Raw genomic sequence first — 23319 nt, 5'->3', positions numbered from 1 at the left:
CTGCCTTCTTGAACTGCTGCCGTCCATGTGGTGTAGGTACACCAACAGTGTTAGGAAGGGAGTTCCAGGATTTTGACCCAGCGACAGGGAAGAAACAGCAATACATTTCCAAGTCAGGATGGTGAGTGGCTTGGATGGGAACTTGCAGGTGGTGGTATTCCCATCTATCTGCTGCCCTTATCCTTCCAGATGGTAGTGATCATGTGTGTGGAAGGTGCTGTCGAAGGAGCCTTGGTAAATTTCTGTATTGCATCTTGTAGATGGTACACACTGCTGCTACTGTGCGTCGGTGGTGGACGGAGTGGATGTATGTGAATGTGGTGCCAATCAGGCGGGCCATCTTGTTCTGGATGGTGTCAAGCATCTTGAGTGTTGTGGGAGCTGCACTCATCCAGGCAAGTGGGGAGTATTCCATCACACACCTGACCTGTGCCTTATATTTAGTGGACAGGCTTTGGGGAGTCAGGAGGTGAGTTACTCGTCGCACGATTCCTAGCCTTTGACCTGCTCTTGTGGTCACAGTATTTATATGGCTAGCCCAGTTCAGTTGCTGGTCAATGGTAACCCCCAGGATGTTGATAGTGGGGGATTCAGTGATGGTAATGCATTTGAACATTAAGGGGCGCTGGTTGGATTCTCTTTTGTTGGAGATAGTCATTGCCTGACACTTGTGTGGCTCGAATGTTACTTGTCAGCCCAAGCCTGGATATTATCCAGGTCTTTGCATTTGCACACGGACTGCTTCAGTATCTGAGGAGTTGCAAATGGTGCTGAACATTGTGCAATCATCAGCGAACATCCCCACTTCTGACCTTATGATCGGAAGGAGGGTCATTGATGAAGCAGCTGAAGACGTTGGGGCCAAAGACATGTTCCTCTTTGCCTCTTCCATTCAATACAGTGAGGGCAAACACTGAAACAATCCCCAGAATTTGCTTTTCTTTGTCAGCAGAGCAAAATGAACAGTGCAGCTTCAAGCCAGAGTTTCTCAACAGGCGAAAACCTGGCTGGCCTTTAACCATCACTGAAATGTACATGATTAGTGTATTCAATAAGGGGCATATAAAGCAGGAAAATCAGTCTTTCTAATTAGAAGTATAAAATGATGCCCTTCCCTCTGTGTGAGGAGGGCCACTACTGATAGACAACCAGCAATAGGACTGCCATGCATACCTTTAAAAGAAATGTGGCCAGTCAGAGTATGAATAGTCTTCCCAAGTCCATGAAAATCTTCAGGCCTGATGCTGACTTTGATCCAACAATTCTAGCATTGACACCACCTCGCTCCCCTGACCTCCCTCGTCCCTACCACCCACCACTCTATATCAGGCCTTGCCTGTCAGCCAGCTGTTGGCGGTGGCCATTTAACTTTCCTCCTGGTGAAAGTGGTGAGCCACAAAGGGGCGCTTCTTTTATGTCTGCAGTCCAGTGAGAAAATGCTAATGAAGCTCAAACCTGAAAGTAGTTTCCCAATCTCCAAACTGAAAGTGTCTTCCAACTGCCTTGTTAGGCATTGCCGCTGGTTGTCATCATTGGCTGCCCCTTGATTTAAGACCATAAGGCGTAGGAGCGGAAGTAGGCCATTTGGCCCATCGAGTTTGCTCCGCCATTGAATGAGGTCATGGCTGATCTGATAATCCTCAACTCCACTTTCCTTGGCAATAGTACATTTATTTCCCTCATCCAAGTCATTAATATATATCGTAAATAATTGTGGTCCCAGCACTGATCCTTGTGGCACTCCACTAGTTACAGTTGCCATCCTGAAAATGCCCACCCCATCCCAACTGTCTTCTATTAGTTAGCCAGTCCTATATCTCTGTTAGTATACTACCCATGGCTCTTATCTTATTAAGTAGCCTTATGTGTGGTACCCTTATCAAACGTCTTTTGGAAATCCAAATATATTACATCTACTGGTTCCCCTTTAGCTATCTTGCTAGTTACTTCCTCAAAGAATTCTAATAAATTTGTCAGGCATAATTTCGCATTCATGAAGCCATGCTAACTCTGCTTAATTAGCTTATGCATTTCTAAATGCTCTGCTATTACATCCTTTATAATGGACTCCAACATTTTCCCAATGACAGATGTTTTATGTGACAGATGGCCTATAGTTACCTTTTTTTTATCTCCCTTTATTTTTGAATAATGGTGTTATGTTGGCAGTTTTCCAATCCTCTGGGACTTTTCCAGAATCTAAGGACTCTTGGAAGATTACTACCAGTGCATCCACTATCTCTGCAGCTATTTCCTTTAATATCCTAGGATGCAGCCCATCAGGTCCAGATGACTTATTGGCCTTTAGCCCCATTTGTTTCCCTATTACTTTTTCTCTAGTGATAGTTATTGTATTTATTTCTTCTCCTCCTTTGTCCCATGATTATTTAATATTTTTGGTATGCTATTAGTGTCTTCTACTGTGAATGCTGATGCAAAGTATTTATTCAACTCCTCTGGCATTTCCTGGTTCCCCATTATTATTTCCCCAGCCTCATTTTCTAAGGGGCCTATATTGACTTTAGCCTCGCTCTTCCTTTTTATATATTTGAAGAAGCTCTTACTGTCTGTTTTTATAATACTTGCTAGTTTACCCTCAAAGTTTATTTTCTCCCTCTATTATTTTTTGGTCATCTTTTGTTGGTTTTTAAAACTTTCCCAATTCTCTGGCTTACCACTAATCTTTGCCACATTGTATGTTTTCTTCTTTCACTTTAATACAATCCTTGAGGATGATGATTGCGAGTTTCGGCTGATTCTTGACTCATTGTGCACATGGGCAGGTTGTTCCATGAGGTAGTGGGATCCGGAGTGCAGGATTTGATTTCTTTTCTTTCCTTCTCTGCCGCTGCTCTACCTCATCGTTAAGACATTGTGACACAAGGTGTGATGCAGCTTAGTGGACAAGTTATTACCATTCTGAATGATTGGTAGCAAGCTCCTCCCAGTCATTAGTGTTAATGCTGCCATGCTTCAAGGAGAGCTTCACAGTCTCTTTGAAACATTTTTTTTGTCCTCCTCTAGGACGTTGGCCATTTGAGAGTTGAGAAAACAGAGCCTGGTGGGTAAGATGCTTTTCAGCCATCCGGATGCAGTGTCTGGTCAATCAAAGTTGATTTTGTAGGAGTTTTGGATGAATGCTTGTGGAACTGGCTTCAAGAAAGACATTAACTTTTGTTCAACAGTCCTCCCACTGAAACCAGAGGATGTGGCAGAGGCATGGCTGGTGGAATTCCTCCTGCTCTTATGTGTTGCTGGTAGTTCAGATTTCATGACAGTACAGGAGTGTGCTTTGTGCACTCGAACGTTTGTTGACATGTGGAGGTCTTTGTTGTCAAATACTCAGTGCCATGGCTTGTAGAAGGCTGAGCTGGTGCAGTTGGTCCACTTTTTTTTCTTGAAAAATATACTTTATTCATAAAATATCGGGAAGAACATTACAAAACATTTCTACATCGCCATCACAAAAAGTGCAATCTGATTCAACTTTTACACATGGATCACAAGGTACATCAATACAATCAATGAATATTACAGTCACTTCAATATGGTCATTACAGACAATCAGACAATGTTATTGGAGTTATCAACATACATTGTGTTGCACTCTGAGGTGCTTCAATACAATTATAATACAACTAGTACTCAATGCATACATTCATTGTGAGCTGTACAGCCCAAGGAGCTCCAACAGTTCCCAGCCCCTCGGTGCACTGTGGCAGAAAGGTCTTAGACAGCGACCTTTCCCCACTGCGCCTTTGCAGTGGCTGCCCCAAGCTTTAGTGCGTCCCTCAGCACGTAGTCCTGGACCTTGGAATGTGCTAATCTGCAACACTTGGTCAGGAACAATTCTTTGCGCTGGAAGACTAACAAGTTTCAGGCAGACCAAAGAGCGTCTTTCACCGAGTTGATGATCCTCCAGCTGCACTTAATGTTTGTCTCGGTGTATGTCCCTGGGAACAGCCCGTAGAGTACAGAGTCCAGTGTCACAGAACTGCTCGGGATGAACCTCGACAGAAACCACTGCATCTCTCTCCAGACCTTCTTTGCAAAGGCACAGTTCACAAGGAGGTGAACAACAGTCTCGTTCCCACACAAGCCACCTCAAGGGCAATGTGCAGAGTGGGTGAGACTCCTTGTGGGTTGGAAGGATCTGACGGGGAGGGCCTTTCTCACCACCAGCCAAGCTACATCTTGGTGCTTGTTGGAGAGTTCTGGCAATGAGGCATTCTGCCAAATGACTTTGACAGTCTGCTCAGGGAACCATCCCACAGGGTCCACCCTCTCCTTTTCCCGCAGGCCCTCTGGCTAAGACGTTACGTGCCGACCACTGCCTGATGGACTAGTAGTCAAAGCTGTTTCTCTGCACAAATTTTTCCATGAGGGACAGGTAGTACAACACGGTCCAACTACTTGTGGCCAGACCCATCCTTCGCAACACCGCTGACAGGTAGAACCTCAGCATGTAGTGACACTTGGTGTTTGTGTGCCGAGGGTCTACAAACAGCTTGATGCAGCCACACTCAAAGGTGGCCGTCGGGATGAGAGCGATGTTAGGCACCTTTTTCCCCCCCTTATCCAAAGGTTTGTATATCGCGTCCCTGCGGACACAACGCATTTTCGACCTCCAGATAAAGCGAAAGATGGCTCGGGTGATCGCCATCGCGCAGGAGTCTGGAATGGACCAGACCTGCGCCACGTACAGCAACAGCGAGAGTGCCTCACACCTGATGACCAGATTCTTACCCGCAATGGAGAGGGAGCATCGCTCCCACATGCCCAGTTTTCTTTGTACCATAGACACTCGCTCTTTCGAGTTTCTAACCCATGCCCCGGTCCCTCTGAACCATCTCCCCAGTACCTTCAGGCCGTCAGCCCTGACAGTGAAGGGGAAAGGATCGGTCAGCCCGGTTCCCATAGAACATGGCATCGCTCTTCCCACGATTTACCTTGGCTCCTGAGGCCAGTTCGAACTGGTCGCAGATATGGATCAGTCTGTGCACCGACTGCGGATCCGAGTAGAAGACGGTGACATCGCCCATGTACAGGGAAGCTTTGACCTGAGTGCCTCCAATGCCTGGGATCATCACTCCTCTTATGCCCGGATCCTTCCTGATAGACTCAGCAAAGGGTTCTATGCAACATGCAAACGGGACAGGGGAGAGAGGACAGCCCTGCCTCACTCCAGATTTAATAGGAAAGCTATCTGATTCCCACCCATTGATTGAGACTGCTACTGATGTTAGTGTAGAGCAGTTGGATCCAATTACGAATTCCCTCCCCAAACCCCATTTTGGAGAGTGCATCCACCATGTAGGTGTGTGATATTGTGTCAAAGGCCTTCTCCTGATCCAGGCTGATGAGGCAGGTGTCCAACCCCTGTCCTGTACATAGGCAATTGTATCCCTAAGTAGTTCAAGGCTGTCAGAGATCTTCCTGCTGGGCACAGCGCATGTCTGGTCAGGGTGGATCACCAATTCCAGAGCGGACTTGACCCGATTGGCGATGACCTTGGACAGAATCTTATAGTCCACATTCAACAGTGAAATGGGTCGCCAATTTCTAATTTCCTCCCTTTCCCCCTTGTGCTTGTAGATGAGGGTGATGATGCCTTTCCTCATGGATTGTGACATGCTGCCGGCCAGAAGCATACTCTCGTACACTTCTAGCAGGTCTGGGCTGATCCAGTCCCACAGAGCTAAATACAAATCAGCCGGCAAGCTGTCACTTCCGGGAGTCTTATTCTTCACGAAGGACTCAAGGGCCTTAGTCAGTTCATCAGGAGTTAGTGGTTTGTCCAGGCTCTACCGTCCTACAGTTGTCTAACACCTCTGTGATAGAGGACAGGAAGAACTGGGAGGCCTTGCTGTCTGTGGGCTTCACGTCATACAATCCAGTAAGAAAGGATTTGCTGGTCCTCAAAATGTCAGACTGTGATGACTTAACTGAGCCGAGTTCTTCCTTCAGGCTGCTGATCACAGAGCTCTCTCTGTGTACCTTTTTGAAGAAGAAATGTGAGCACATCTCATCCTGCTCCACGGAGTGGACTCTGGACCGGAAGATGATCCTGGAGGTCTCCGAGGCAAAGAACGAGGCTTGTTGGCTCTTTACCTCTTGGAGTTTCTCCTTGACATCGACCCCCATCGACTGCAGCTGCAGCAGGTTTTGCATGTTTTTCTGGAGTCAGGACATTTCCCTCTGTTCCGTTCTAGCTTTCTGGACGCTTTTGAGGATGAAAAACCTCTTGATGTTTTCCTTGATCACTTCCCACCAGTATGTCAGGGACTCAAAGAGGGGTCTCACGGTTCTCCAACCTTTGTAATCCCTCTTGAGCTCCTCAATGTTCTTTGGGGTCAGCAATTGAACGTTCAGCTTCCATGTCCCCCTGCCAACCCTCTGGTTTTCCTCTAAGTGACAGTCATCCAGAAGCAGGCAGTGGTCAGAGAAGAACACCAACTTGACGTCGGTGGATCCGACTGCAAACACACTGGACACAAACAGGAAGTCTATTCTGGAACGGATGGACCCATCTGGTCGCGACCAGGTGTATCTATGCTGTGCTCCATCTGCAGGATTGCTGAAGACTTCATGCAGCTTGGCATCCTTTACTGTTTCCATCAGGGATCTGAACGTAGCGTCCAACCTGCTGTCACCCCTGCCAGATCGTCCAGCCGCATCGATGATGCAGCTGAAGTCACCGCCCAGAATGACCAGCCTAGAGGTCGCCTACAGCAGTGGGAGCCGCTGAAAAACCACCAGCCGCTCGCCCTTTTGTGCTGGGGCGTACACATTAATTAACCGGAGTGGAGCATTCTTGTACATTACGTCTGCTACGAGGAGACGACCACCCACCACCTCCTTAACCTCGGAGACAGTGAAGTTGCCTCCCCGCAGCAGAATACCCAGGCCGGTGGAACGTGAGTCGTTTTCTCCCGACCAGATCGATGGCCCATGGGACCACCATCGTAACCATTGCCTGTAGGAGCTGAGGTGTGGTATCGCACATTCCTGCAGAAACAGCAGGTCAGCTTTGACCTTGGCAAGGCAGTCCAAGGTCGCAACACATCACGTAGTAGATTTAATGCTACATACGTTTATGGATACAATCTTTACACCCATTTTAAAGCATTTAGTTGCTATCCAAACCTGTTGTCTTTGAGAGTTCCAGACCTTTGATCTGCTCCTGCATACCCTTAGTGTTCACAAATTGTCTCACTTTGGATGGGCTGAGGAAACTGTCCTGAACCGGCCCATTGGAGATGTTCCACTCAGGTGGCATCTGGGGGTTTGTGCAAGGAACGAGCTTTAAATTGTTCTCTGTTGGAGGAGTCTCTCCGATTCTTTCCCTCTCTGGAGCATTGCTGCTCCTGGCTTCCCGGAGTTGGGGTGTGCTGAGCGCTTCACTGCTCCCAGATTCCTGGGGCTAGGGTGCGCTGACCTCTTTGAGTTGTGGGCAAAGTTGGGGTGCGCTGGTCTCCTCATTGTCTCCAATGTTCTGGAGCTCAGGTGTCTTGTCCTCCAACTCCCTAGAGATTTGCCGCTTCTTCTGTATGTGCCGCCCTTGCCCTTCTTCATCCAAAGAGCAGCTGCCCTTGTCATCCATGTCAGATGGGAGACGCCTCTTGCCATTTGTCTGGGAAGTGGCTTGGTCCCTTCTTCCTTTTGGCTCTCTTTACCAACTGTCACTCCCCCTGCTGATTTTCTGCTACTTTCTCCTCCATTGATTCGCTCTCCTGAGGAGTGGGAGTTTCAGGGGGCAGTGCAGTTGATTGGCTGTCTGCTGCCTCAGTCTTTTCCTCCACCTTGTCTCTCTTCATTTCCTCCTTTTTCTCATTGTTCTCATTGGGGGGCCTTGGTAGTTGAAGGGTTGCAAGTGTCTTTGGTAGTAGTGACACAAAGTATTTCATCTGCTTCCCCCTCGTTGGCTTTGGCTGCCTGTGCATAAGTGAGGCAGCGTTTGGGGCAGGTCTTGTACAGGTGGCCTGCCTCGCCACACAGGTTGCAGCACTTAGTCTGTTTGCAGTCCTTTGGTGCCCTTCCTGTTTGCGGTTCTTGCAGAGGACGGCGCTGCAGTTGGCTGCCACATGACCAGACTTGCCGCATGAGCGACAAAGTTTGGGCTGCCCAGCGTAAACAAGGTAGCCATGGCTTCCCCCGTTAGCAAGGCTGGAAGGAGGGTGGAGGATGGCTCCCTTACCTTGAGCGTGACCTTGACCTGGCATTTGCTGGTCCAAATCCCGAAGGCGTCTTTAACCTCGGTGCAGTTCCCAACCTTGTCGGCGTACCTGGCGAGGAAGATAAGCACATCAGCGACAGGGAATTGGGGGTTGTAGAGATGCACATTCACCACACGGTCCCATTGCAACGGCAGTTGTTGGACCTCCTCGTCAATGGGGGTCTTTTCAGAGAGGTGGCTGCCAAGATGTGGGAAGTGCTGAACGTATTCCAGAGTCTCTCTTTCAACATATAGTGAGGAGGAGTTGGGGGATGGGGTTGGTTGAATATTTGGCTGAACTGGTGTGGGTGCACGCACTACTGCTTCCATGTCCATTTTGCACCATCAACTGTGTACCCATTTGACATCAATAATATTGTGCCCAACTCCTTACTGGAGTTATTGCTTTCCTAATGTGTAGATGAGAAGTCACAGAGTTCTCTGTATTTACATATTCTGAGAAACATATTTGTGCAATGCATTGCTAAGAAAATTCAAAAATAAATTGCAAATATATGAAAAGTACTCCCATTACAAATTGTTTTTGATGAAGTGCATTTTTAACGTGTATGTGAATGGAAACAATGTATCACGAGTAAATGATTTTAATGTTAATCGAGCCTGATTTGTCATGTTGCTTTAAGAAGGACTGCAGAACAGGTGTGTGCTTGCATTAATTAGAATAGCGACCATCTTCTCTGTGAATGAATGCTAATGACTGTCAAAATCGAGATTTTTAACCATAACTTTAATTTATCAACAGCTATTCGTATTTCAAGTAGTCACGTTTTTAAATAGCAAAACCATTCACTTACTTGACTAATGTCATTAGGAATTTAAATTTTTGACTTGTCAAATTTATAATTTAGAAATCTAATTTTGGATTGCTGGCCTAAAAGGGCCTTAAAATCTATATCCATACACCATTTTTGTGTTACTGTGCTCTGTAGTATCCTAAGTTATAAAGCCCTCTATTGCATTAGCATGCATTCAAAACTCTTTTGCACTCATGCAAAAGTGGCAATGTGAATGGAGCCCAGAATGTTTTTGTGGCAGTATCATGCACAAGGAAGCTCACAAAGAGTCAATTTGGGAAGGGCATCTGTTCCACTGGATTGGACCCTGCTGTGATTTCTGGTGCAGTTTAATTATAAAGACCTTGAATTTGCTCAGGTCATGGGTGATTATGTATGGATCAAACCTGCATGTGCCCTCCAGCAGTAACCCTGCCAATGTCCAGTGGGAAGGTGCCTCATTAAAATAGATGAGGGGGCACATGTCTCAGGCTCCCACACCCCCCACCCTCCCTGCATCCTACTCCTGGAAATTCTGCCCTTGGGGAGAGACACCCACAAACCATCAACTGACACCGCCAACCCCCCCTACCCCAACTCCTGCCATACTGCTCCAGCTGACCTCTGACTGAGCGGACCGATCAGGGAATTTAATTTTAAGTTCTTCAAAGTCTAGACCCACGGCCTAGCCTGAACTCCACCAGTGAAGTCCGCACCTGCCCTTGTGGAGGCCACTATGCCTGCCCTCAAGGGCCTTACCAGTTGCCACCAGTAATGCCAGATTTCAAACCAGGTTCTGGAGTGGCAATTCCCTGTACTCAAGTTCCACCTCCAGTCCACCTTTAGCCTTGAAAGAGGTGAAGGGAACTTCTGCTTTTTATTTCAATGTGCAAAGTTCCGGTAGATTAGTAGGAGGTTGGTTGCCATTTACCTGGCAGAGTGGGAGGGGCCTCCTTCAGTCTCCCAACAGAGTTATGATGGGCGACTGATGGAAGCACTGAGGAACTTTAAGGCCAATACTAAGGTTGAGCTCCTGGCATTGGAAATTCTACTAATTGAGAGCTCACCTATATTGGAGAAGGAAATAGCTTGTTTCTGCACAATTTAAATAGCTGATATTTTGAACAGCTTGTCTATTGGAGAAGGGCAGAAACCCCCAGGCTCAGTTGGTGCAGGTAGGTGAAAGGTGGTGGGAGGGCTAGAGTAGTTTGGATATCATGGTGGCTCAATCTTTGAGAGATCAGAAAGAGCATTAGTGCACGTCCTGACCCCTGAAAATTAATTTTTGTATTTGAAACCTAACTGCTTTTGAGTGATCTGCATTGGTCCCTTTAAAAGACCAATGTTAGGTTGTGTCACACCCAATTACCAGCAGGCAGAGTTTGCACAGAACTTCGTAGGTACTGAAAATTGGAAACTGGATCCTACAACCAGGATGCTGTTTTGTGAGGCAATTAAGTTTCCAGCTCCTTCAAGTGGAAGCGCTGCTTATCCATTTCAAGAAGGATTTGAAAATTGCATCAGGTGGGCAATGGGCTGGAAAACCAAGCAGACTGTACCTGAAAAATAGTCTTCCCCCCACCCAATTTAGGTAAATAAATAATTTTAAAAATCAGCTATGTTTACTAATGCTCTCCAAGCTTTCTGGGCTGGAAGGTCTCCACCGGGGGATGTTCTCACACTTGTGGCTTCCCACTGGACATCGGCAGGGCTATTGCTAGAGGGCACAGGCAGGCTCAATCCATGCATGGTCACCCATGACCTGAGCAAATTCAAAGTCTTTAAAATTAAGTTGCACCAGAGCCCTCACCAGGGTTAGACTCTCCACCTAAAGTCGGGTGGGCGCCAAGGACAATGGGAGATCTGGGATTCCAAGTAGAATTGGGGTCAGAAGGGGAAACAATTAATAAATACATTAACAGCGTTTTTTACTCAGGTGTCAGCTGTTCATGGAATCGTAGAATGATACTGCACAGAAGCTGGTCATTGGGCCCACTGTGCCTGTGTTGGTTCTTTGAAAGACTATCCAATTAGTCCCATTCTTCAGTTCTTTCCTAATAGCCCTGCAAAATTTTCTTTTGTGCTCCTCCAATTCTGGCCTCTTGTATATCCTTGATTTCCTTTTCTGCACCATTAGCGACCACGTCCTGAACTACCTTGGCCATCAGCTCTGGAATTCCCTCTCTGAAGCTTTCCACTTCACACTCCTCCCTTAAGACACTCTCTAAATCCCACCTTTTTAACCAAGCTTTTGGTCATCTATCCTCCTCAGATTAGATCCAGATCATGACAACTCACTGCGTAATGATAGTGTCACAATCATTAGCCGTACAGATAATGACACAACATATTATTCACTGACATCCATGATTATAGCAACTGCTAAAAAAACGTACACAAGAACATAACAGTTACAAAATAACAAATGCCATAGAAATAAATAGATGGCAGCAGTCTTATCTTGGGGTTCAGCCAACTATTCTAAACTGCTTGAGCTTCAATCCCTCTAATGGCTTTTAATGCTATCTAAATCCTTCAATGAGATTATTGCTTGTAATCTTTGCTAAATAGAATTTATTTAAATTCCATAACTCTACAATGCATTATGAAGTGAGCTGAAGACAAATGCCAGAAATCCCACTTACAGGCTCCAACACATCACACCTTAATTCGTGTGCTCAAAAGATCTCTGCATCAATAGAAATCCTTTGTACAATATACAACATTCTTAAATGAACCATCTCTATGTTTTCATCTTTATTCAAGCACTCAATGACTACAAGAGCAGGTCGGAGGCTGAGAATTCTACAGTGAGTAATTCACCTCCTGACTCCCCAAAGCCTGTCCACCATTGACAAGGCACAAGTCAGGAGTGTGATGGAATAGTCCCCACTTAACTGGATGAGTGTGGCTCCTATAACACTCAAGAAGCATGACACCATCCAGAACAAAGGAGACCATTTGATTGACACACCATCCACCACCTTAAACATTCACTCCCTCTACCACCAACACACAGTGCCGGCAGTGTGTACCATCTACAAGGTGCACTGCAGCAACTCACCAAAGCTCCTCCGATAGCACCTTCCAAACCCACGACCTCTACCACCTAGAAGGACAAGGACAGTAGATGCACCACCACCTACAAGTTCCCCTCCAAGCTACATACCATCCTGCCTTGAAACTATATCACCGTTCCTTCATTGTTGCTGGGTCAAAATTCTGGAACTCTCTTCCTAACAGCACTGTGGGTGTACCTACACCTCATGGATAATGCAGCGGTTCAAGAAGGCAGCTCACCACCACCTTCTCAGGGGCAATTAGAGATGGACAATAAATGCAGGCCCAGCCAGCGATGCCCACATCCTGTGAGAGAATAAAAATAAATGACCATGTGAAACAATAACCTAACAAGATATTGATTATCCTGCAAACTTCCAGACGGAGAAGTATACTTGATTTGTCCCATCTTGAATAGTAATATATTGTGTGTTACCTTCTAATCCTTTGGCACCATCCATAAATTTAGAAGATTAGAACTAATGCACCTCCAATTTCTTTACCTATTTCTCTTATTAACCTCGCATCCAAGGTCTTAGCACTTGCTTTCCTAACTGGTTTGTTGATGTTGCTTTGGCCTTTGGTGCTGTGAACTTTTATTCTTTTGTTCCCCTTCAGCTGCAAATTTGCTGTCCTATATATTCTTCTTTCTCTCTGCATTGAGTCATGTTACCTTTAACTGATGCTTTCCTACCCCCTTTGCTCTTTCCTCCTTCTACTAATCTCCTTCTTGAGTTCACTGCCCAGAGGCAAGTCTGACCCACAGCAACACGACAAGACATGGTGGCAGATCTCAAATCCACCCCTGCCAGAATGGGGATCAAACCCCATTGTCATTGGCACCAATCTGATCCACACTGAACCAACCAGCAGCAGCACCCCCACCCAAGGAGTCCGAGTTGCTGTGGCAACATACACTTTTACATGCATGTTGTAGCCTGGAGCTTTGGATAGTGGTGGTGGTGGCTCCAACTTTCTTTCCATCATGTGGCTGACCAGGAATCTCCCCCACTCCTACTCCCTGTCATTGGTTTATGTTGGAAGGATTTACAAGTTGACCCTTGTTTGGCTGTATTATGAACACACCTTCTTTGGCCATCAAGTCCTGGAGCGCGACTTGAGCCCAGAGCTTCTGGCTCAGAGGCAGGGACACTCCCCACTGTGCCACAAGACCTCTGCTGATCTACAGACTTTCAAAACAAGGCTTTAGCATTTATTTATTGACTTACACTGCCTTCTGTCCTATTGTTTTCAGTCTTAGTGCTTGCTGCATTGTTACCCAAGGCTTTTTTATGTGTTCTCTTTTTAAAAAATAGAACTAAATAGGAAATGTAAAGATAAATCTTTGCATTCTCAATGCAAATTCATAAAATGACCACTGTAGAATCCAATATTTCAAAAATTCCTGGAATGAGAGATTTATCACATGTAGGTCCCTCCTGCCCATTACTCCTAGAGAAATGGTCACGTGGAGCTTCATAATTATGTTCAAGGATATTGGAATTCAAAAGTGATGCTTTAGTTGTACAAAGTTTGGTCAGATGGTTTCTGGAGTACTGTGCTCAGTTTTGGCCATCACTCCTCAGAAAGAATATATAGGCCTTGGCAGGGGTACTGTGCGGAATGGTACAAAGAATTAAAGGGTTAAATTAAGAGGAGAGGTTGCATGAACCTGGTTTGCATTCCTTGAATTTAAAAGGATAAGGGCTGATATAATTGAGGCATCTAAAATGACAAAGGGATTCAATGAACTGTTACATTTAGTGCGAGAACCCAGAATAAGGTGGGGCATAATTTTAAAGTTAGGACCAAACCATTTAGGGGTGAAGTAAGGAAGCACATTTTTACACGAAGGGCAGTGAAAATCGGGAACTCACTCCACCAAATGCAAAACTAGAGACCATCAATATAAGATATTCACCAAGAAATTCAATAGGGAAATCAAAAGAAACTTCTTCACTCACAGAGTGATGAGAACATGGAACTCGCTACCACAAAGGATGGTTAAGGTCAATAGTATAGATGTATTCGAGGGAGAAACAAGATAATTATAAAAAGAAGGGAATAGAGACTTATGCCGATAGAGTTAGATGAGAAAGTGTGAGAGGAGGCTTGAGTGGAGCATAATGGGCCGTAACCTCAGAGCTCCCTAACGTCAGATTTGGGGGGTACCTCAAAGATGCATTGGGAACCCCTCTCGGAAGTTCCCAGGTAAGGGTTTACACACTTCCTCTGGACAATTGCCCTGTTCTGCGAACCATCCGGTTTAAATCACAAACTTCAGATATTTCGGATATGCTTCCCATAGTTACTCAGAAAATGTTAGAAGAACTAAACCTCTTCTAACTTCTGGGTAACTATTGCAAACACCAAGATTGACCCCCAAAGGATTCCCCCCACACCTGCGACCCCCAGCCCATGAGACTCCCCTCACACCCCCGACCTCCGACTCCCCCAACCTCCAACCACCCAACCCCCAATCTCCGACATGCCACACCCCTCCTGACTTTGAAATCCACCCACCCAACCTCTGATCCCCCGCTCCACCTGACCTCTGACATCCCTCCCCCCCGACCCCCGACCTCCAACCCCCACCCCCCACCTTCGCCCATGCCCTGAGCTGATGTAAAGATTCACCATGCTCTAATTGAATGGTAGAATGGGCTCAAGGGGCTGAATAGCCCAATGTTCGCACCAACTAGTGGCACGCCAACTTTACCAAATATAAATCTATTGTGGATCAGTTTAAAAATTGTATCATTCAGATACCTTAGACTACCACAAGATGGCAGCATTTTCTAACTTTATTGCGAGTTACACAGATAACTACAGTGTGCAGCAGAAAGCACAACATTTCACAGATCTGCACTTGCTGTTTGAATGGGCCAAATCTCCCTTAGGGTGACAATCACCATCGTATTGCCACTCTGCTCCTATTTTTTCACACAGCGCCAGAGCTCTGCATTTCTCACCAGACCTCAAAACCAGGCCTCCCCAGAAATGTGGTGCCAGCCTGTTCTGGGAATTCTTCCTCATAGTGCAGGATCGTAGGGGGAAGCCAAGCCACACACCCCTTTCACAGCACTAGCTGCCATATTTTGGTAAGTCTTCATTCACTAACACAGTGAACAGCTCTGGGACATTTAAATAGCTTTTCGCTGTGTTAGGAAGATAAGTGGGTAATTGGGTAGGGTGGCAGGATGTGTAGGGTACCAGATGGGTAGGGTGGTAACTTGGTGAGTTCGCTTGGATTGTGTTGAGGGGGAGTTGAAGGGTCGGAGGGGAGTCAGAGGGCTGGGTGGTGGGGGTTGGATTCGAGGGTAACAGAGGTCGGACGATCAGGGGTTGAATAATGGGGGGAATCAAGAGCGGGGTGGGTTGAAGGGGAGTCCAGAGGGGTCAGTGGGGAGTCGGGGGGTGTCAGTTGTAGAGTCACCCAGGAGTTAGATATGAATTATTCCTGTATAATGTTTCCTGGGTAACTATTCTGGTAAGTGAGTCGGCACCATTCAAAGACTCCGACTCTAACTCAGAGTTGGAAACTTTTTCAGAGGGTTCCGGGTGCAGGGGAATTGCTCATCAGAAGTTGAAACTTCCTGAGCAAGTCATATGGAGTCTCTATGTTGGGGCTTCCATGTAGTCCTGTAGCACATCCTCCAGAGTGCACCCGTCACTCACTGACCATCTGGAGACCAGAAGACCTGGGCCAATGAATTCTGTCTAAACTGTCCAGAAAAGGATCTAAATTTGAAGGTAGATGACTTTAAGAAAAAGTAATTAAATATTAATTGAACACTGTGGTTCCTGTAATAACACCCATTTAAATAAACTCTCAAAAGGCTCACGCAAACAAAAGGCCTGTCTACTTCTGATTCAAGGGGAGATTTTCATGGTTCTGTAAATTTGAATGTAGGAAAATTAGATGGACCTTATTTCCTGATATTGCAGAGGTGAGGCAATCTGTTGCACCTGAGAACAGACCTAAAAATGCTCCTCTTTATTTGGATAACAGGTTAATAATCCTGCATAGATCAAACTTGCAGAAATGTTACAATACTTGTAATTAAATTAAATAATATGTCAGTGACTCTGGCATGACATTTATTCCCTCTTCTTGATTGCCCTTGAGAAGGTGGTGGTGACACACCTTCAATACTTCGCTGATGATTGAAAGTAAACTGAATGGAAATTAATTGGCTGATTTGAACTTGCCCTGTTTTTTGTGGACAGGATATACCCTAGGCAATTTACCATGTTGTTGGATGGATCTCAGTGTTGTAGCTGTACTAGCAGACCTTGACTAAAGCTGAGGCCCGTTCTGGAGCACAAGTCTTCAGTACTACTGTGGGGATGTTGTCAGGGCCCATAGTCTTTCCTGCATCCAGAGTATTCAGCCATTCCTTGTGTGAATGGAATTAGCTGAAGACTGGCAATTCTGATGCTGCAGGCCTCAGGAAGAGGCTGAGATGGATCATCCACTTGGCACTTCTGGCTGAAGATTGTTGCAAACTCTTCAGTCTTGTCTTTTGCATTGATGTCTGGGTTCCACCATCATTGAAAATGGGGATGTTTGTGGAGTTTCCTCCTCTAGTCAGCTGCTTAATTATCCACCATCATTCATGACAGGATGCAAACTGATCCATTGGTTTTGGGATTGTTTGGCATCTGTCTATAGCTTCTGCTCTTTAGCATGCATGAAGTCCTGTGTTGTAGTTGCACCATATTGATATCTCAGGTATGCTTTGTGCTGTTCCTGGAATGTTTTCATACATTTCTCATTGAAGCAGGGCTTGGTGGTAATGGTAGAGTGAGGGATTATGCCAGGGCATGTGGTTACAAATTGTGGTTGAATACAATCTACAGCACTTCATTGATATCCAGATTTGAGATGCCAGAGCTATTCTGGTTCTATCCCATTTAGCACAGTGGTAGTGTCACACAACATAATGGAGGGTATCTTCAGAATGAAGATGAACTACTTCTCCACAAAGTCTGTACATGGGTTACTCCTACCAATGCTGTCATTGACAGAAACATCTGCAACAGGTAAATTGCCAAGTGCAAGTTTTTTCCTTTTGTTGGTTCTTTCACTGCCTGCAGCAGATCCAGTGTGCCATTTATGTCCTTCAGGACTAGGCCAGCTTGGTCAGTAGTGGTGGTACTGAGCCATTCTTGGTGATGGACATTGAAGTCCTCCACCCAGAGTACATTCTGCGCCCTTGCTACCCTCAGTGCTTCTTCCAATTGATGTTCAGCATGGAGGAGTAATGATCCATCAATTAACCTGATGCCATGAATCTTCCTGGGGTCTAGAGTCAGCATTGAGAAATCCCATGGCTGTTCCCTTCTGACTGTATACCACTGCACCACCATTTCCAGTGGGTCTGTCCTGCCGGTGGGATGGTGATGGTGGAGACTGGTTCATTGGATATAAGGTGTGATTCTATGTCTATGACTATTGCTGTTGCTTGACTAGACTGTGGGATAGTTCTCCCAATTTTGGCATACTCCCAAGATGTTAGTGAGGAGGACTTTACAGGGTTGACTGGCAAGGTGTGCCTTTGTCGTTTCAGGTGCTTAGGTCGGTGCTGGGTTTTATTCTTGTTCAACTTTTCTGTAGCAATTTGATACAGCTGAATGGCGTACTAGGCCATTTCAGGGGGCAGTCAAGAGTAAACCACATAGCTGTGGTCTGGAATCACTTATAGGCCAGACCAGATAAGGGTGGCAGATTTCTTCCACTGACAGACATTAGTGAATCAGATGGAGTTTTACGTCAATCCGGTAGTTTCATGATCATCTTTACTGAGACTAACTTCTTATTCCAAAGTTTTAATTAATTGGTGGAACCCATGCCTTTGGAGCTTCAGTCCCAGCCTCTGGATTATTCTTCCTGTAATTTTATCACCATGCTACTGTGATGGTTGCAAATGCTTTGTGATTTGATTATTTTTTGCTTACATTTTAAAGAGACGGGCATAATACATCTTTCTAATATTGAATTAAGGTATCAGAAATATTACCATTGGGGAATAGCATTCCAAAGATTCACAAGCCTCTGAGAGAAAAAAGTTCTTCTCATCTTCTACCTCAATCCAACTGCTGCTGACACCCTTGGTCACACCCTTTCCACTTCCAGATACATTGTTTTCAGGTCTCTTCTCACTGGTGTCCTGAGCTCCTCCCCCATTTGGTCCAACTCATCCAGAACTCCTCTGTTAACAATTCTTTAATGAAGGAAGGTTGGACAGGCTGGGTCTGTATCCACTGGAGTTTAGAAAATTGAGATGATCTTATTGAAGCATCTAAGATCCTGAAGGGACTTGACAGGGGGATGCTGAAAGAATGTTTTCCCTTGTGGGAGAAACGAGAACTAGGGGACACAGTTTAAAAATTAGGGCTCTCCCATTTAATATCAAGATGAGAAGAACTTTTTTCTCTCAGAGGCTTGTGAATCTTTGGAACGCTCTTCCCCAAAGTGCGGTGGAAGCAAGATCATTGGATATTTTTAAGGCAGAGGTGGATAGATTCTTGACTAACAAGGGAGTCACAGGTTATTGGGGAAAGGCAGAATGTGGAGTTGATATCAGCCATGATCTTATTGAATGGTGGAGCAGGCTCAAGTGGCTGAATGGCCTACTCCTGCTCCTAATTCATATGGTCATGCATGAAGTTCCACGTTTCCTATGCTTGATGCCCTCCATTGTTCATTGACTTCAAAATCTTTTTCTTAATCTTTAGATCTCTTTATGGCCTTGCCCTTCCAACTTCTGTAACTCCCGCAGGGAATGGCTCTGATCCCACCATCACCTCTTCCAATTGTAGACAACTCCACATTCCTCCTCCATCGCTCACCCTCACCACTCACTGCCCCTCCTTCCCATTGAAAGCAACAGAGCTCTCACCCATTTTGTTTCCACATTCTGAAATTCTCTCACTAAACTACTTTGTTCTGCCGTATGTTTCTTCCCAACTCCAAAGATTTGCTTAGAATCCCCTCTTGACCATTTTTATCTTCTCTGGACCCATCTTTTCTTTCTTTACTTGTCCCATTACCACCTGCTTTTGCCTTGTATCATCATTCCTTTTGTCATTTAATCACTCACACCTTTCACACTCAATCACAGACCTTCCCCTTTGGCAATACTATTGAGTGTCAAGGGGAGATATTTAGACTCTCCCTTATTGGAGATGGTCATTGTCTGGCACTTGTGTGCCATGATATGATTGCCATTTATCATTCCAAGCTTGAATGTTGCTGCATGTGGGCGCGGATTGTTTAATTATCTGAGCAGATGCAAATGGAGCTAAATGCTGTGCAGTCATTAATGAACAACCCCATGTTTGACTTTATGAAGAAAAGAAGATTATTGATGAATCAGTTGAAGATGGTTTGTCCTAAGATACTACCTTGCAGCAATGTCCTGGAACTGAGATCATTGACCTCCAATCATCACAATCATCTTCCTTTGTGCTGGGTATGACTCCAACCAGCAGAGATCTTTCCCTCCGATTTCCATTGACTTCAATGTTACGAGGGCTCTTTGATAGTAAAGAATGGGTTCAATGCATTGGTATGCATGTTCTGTCCTTGGTGCCAAGATGGACTCATTAGACATACCTGTAGGGGGTGGCCTTCATCTCCCAAGAAACCATTGTTTCACTCTACTTTCCTCTTTAAATAAACCTAAAACATTATTTGTATAAAACAAATCCATCATGGAAGCTAACAAGGGATGATTACTTGGGGGCAATTAGTCAGCCCTTGAACTTGTGGAAAGTCATCAGTACAGCTTCTGATGAAGAGTCATTTGGACTTGAAACGTTAACTGTATTCCTCTCCGCAGATGCTGTCAGACCTGCTGAGTTTTTCCAGGTATTTTTGTTTTTGTTTTGGATTTCCAGCATCTGCAGTTTTTTGCTTTTATCTTAGTACTGCTTCTCTCTCTCTGCAGCTCAGTAGTGAATGTTACGATGGCACTGGCTTTCTTGAAGAAAGCATCTGTCACTTCCTTGATGTAACTATGGGCAGAAAAGTCATTGACATTGCCAATTGCTGTTGGGGTGGAAGAGTCAGAAGCATAAAGATTAAGTACTGTGACATCTATTGTCAATGCTATTTGGATTATATATATCTGAAGATTTTGTGTAGAATATGGTAGCGTGGTTAATACGCCCTGGCCAAATTTAGCCATTGGTGTAGCGCTGTTTATTCATGCTTGGATAGCAATGCCTGGGATGTTAAAATGGAGGGTAGCATAGTGAGGAGTTTGGATAGTATGCCTCTTCTATGCCAATTCACAATTGTGCCTAGCTCGTTTCCAGTCATAAGGATCTTCCTCAGCCAGGTCAAGTGCTAGGAGTGCACTGAATACAAACTCCACTACCTATGTGCCGATCATTATCTAGAAACTTTGCAAACCAGCTGTTCTTAGTGAATCTCCACTGGAGAGATGCTGGTTTAGCTCTCATGACTGAGTTACATGGGCAGTAGGAATGTACCTCACATTGCAGAACAACTGTGGTATAATTTATTTAACATTTAACCAGCAATCATATTGATATTACTGCATAGTCGACACTAGACTGACTTTTCCATGCAGTACTGGTGGAATGCTGCACTATCAGAGGTACCACCTTCGAATGAGGCAATAAACCTCTCAGTCTTTAAACAATAAGGATTTAAAATTGGTTTTTGCTGTATTTCAGGTATGGGGGTCACAATTCACAACATGCCCATGCCAATTCTGATGGAAATTGGCAGAACATAAATTTGTGCTGCAACCTCATTTCCCTGACAGTAGTACTGGGCTGAGTGTCTCCTGCGCTGTTAGCTGCCTCTATGCTCAGCAGGGGGCTTAGCACTGTCATGGTGCAGCCAACTTTCTGTTCTTGATGGCAGTCTGTCCCTCTTAAAGGGAAACTGCACTGAAGGACTACAGGAAGCTGCTGTTGTATAAACTGCTGCAAATATAAACAAGGACAATGGAATGTCAGGCAGAGAGAGGGTTCAAGGGTCACAGATGCAGTGCTGAAGGCTTTAATGGTAGAGCTGGATGGGATAGGGAAATGAAGGGGTTCCACAGGAGGCACCCAAGAACAGCCTTCAGAAGGGAGGAGGCAGGTAGAAGTCAATTCCTGGCATCTGGCCCCACAGATCTGACAGCAATACCACAAAAAGTCAAATGACCTCACGTTGGTGTTCAAGGTCAGTGAAAGGATCTTCACATGACACCTCATCCCCACCGCTCCATTAAGCTCTCATGATGCTCAATGGGCCACACCCCTATCAGTCATCCAGCAGCAATCCCTGGCACTCAGGACTCACACAATATCCAGATACTTCCCCTGACCCTCAAACACCTACCAATATTGCCAGCCTCATACCACCTTTCATTACCTCTGCATACTTCCAGCTATTCAGCTATGCCAAGCACATCACCCAAACATAGACAAATAGCCTGCTCCTGCTCCTATTTCTTATGTACTACACAATCACTGACATTCTGTCTCTCTTTTGCAGGACAAGGTGGCACAAAAAAAATGGAGCAGAGTAGAACTGGCAATGACAAAGGCACCTGCAACTCCTGTGCCTATGGAAGACGGCCATCACAAGGCCAGCTGCAACAGAACCCGTGTCATCCGACATTGCTAAGAAAATTGAGGGCGATGGTATGTTCCTGCCTTGTGCTCTTTCTCAACTCCCAGCTCACCCTCATTCTGCTATCTGGCATGAAGAGCAAGCTGCAGATGTTGTCACCCTGTGGAGCTCTTGCTTTACATCCAACACCCATTTTGCTCATGCCAACCTTCCCCTTCAGAGTTCCTGCTTTCAGGCACCCAAGAACTGCCATCTGCCCAACCACAGGGATCCATGGAGAAGGCGATGGTGCAACAAGGCAGCACTGATGTAAAGGTCCCAAGAATTGATATGACACTCACAGCCACCAGCTCAGGAACTGGCACTGCTCTTACCTAAGGGTTAGTAGAGATTTGGGATCTTGAATCATCAGGCATGAGTGGACTGCAACCAGGCCAGTGTTAAAGCGTGGTTCAAAAACAAAACACTGGGAATGCTGGAAATCTGTAATAAAAACAGAAAATGCTGGGAATGCTCAGCAGGTCAGGCAGCATCTGTGAAGGGAGAAACAGAGTTATGACCTTTCATCATGGTAAAGGGTGATTCATTTGCCAGCTCACTGGAGGATGATGTCAAAGATGAGTTCTGCTGTGGGGTCTCAGATAAGGACCTCAGTGGGGTGGCATATAGGAGATCATTGATGGGCACGCACATTGAGATGCTGGCTACGCTGGCTACCTTGCCAGATAGCCAAGAGGAATCCGGCTCAAAGATGGCAGAGGGCATTGTGGAGAGCATCCCCTCTTCTAAGCCTCTGTTTCATCTCCCTATCATGTTGCAAACCAGAGGTACTTCTATAACTCTTACAGATCCTCTGACCTCCCTGTAAGGATATACAATACTCTTTGCCAAATCCAGGAACTCACCCCAACACCTCCCAAAGCACTCCAAGGCTTCTGCAACAGAATTACCTTATCTGAAAGTTGGGTGCGTGGGCCTTTAAATAATTCTGGTGCTGGAGCCCTCTTGCAGCTTAATTCTTGAATTTTAGAAAGTTACAGCAAATTCATTCAATAGGGACCCGCATGGTTCAAATTAGATAGTTAGGTTTCACACGAGCCAGTGGGGCTGTGTGACATCATGATAGGAGCAGTTCAGCTACTCCTGGTGCTCACAAGGGACACCCGGTGTGAGTGCCCTTCTGTAATGACTTGACATACTGGACAGGTTTCTACTTGAAACAGATAACTTCTTTACAGAGAGCTTTTCAGGAGCTACATGTTTGAACCAAGTCCTCAACTAGAAAGCTACAACCACCCGCCCCCCCCCCCCACCCCACAAACAGGTTTGCCCGTAGTTAGGGTTCATTGGTCGGAGTCTCTAAGAACAATCACGTGACCCCTGATAGGCAGTAGGAAAGGCTATACCTTTAATCACTACATTTCCTCCCTCTTTAGATTTTTTACACTTCCTATTTACAGAGAACATTTGAATAACCCACAACATATACATATATATAAGCCAGGTGATTAAAGATTAAGTCTCTGAGGTGGTTTCCTTATTAGGTTCGAGTGGCCTATCTCTAATATTTGAGGTTCTTCCACTGGTTCGATATGAACAGAAACTGCAGCATCAGGTGCATCATTAGAAAGTGGCAGATCAGGGTTAGA

Source organism: Carcharodon carcharias, chromosome 5 (assembly GCF_017639515.1).
Source record: "Carcharodon carcharias isolate sCarCar2 chromosome 5, sCarCar2.pri, whole genome shotgun sequence".
NCBI lineage: Eukaryota > Metazoa > Chordata > Chondrichthyes > Lamniformes > Lamnidae > Carcharodon > Carcharodon carcharias.
Note: the sequence above shows the minus strand (reverse complement) of the source record.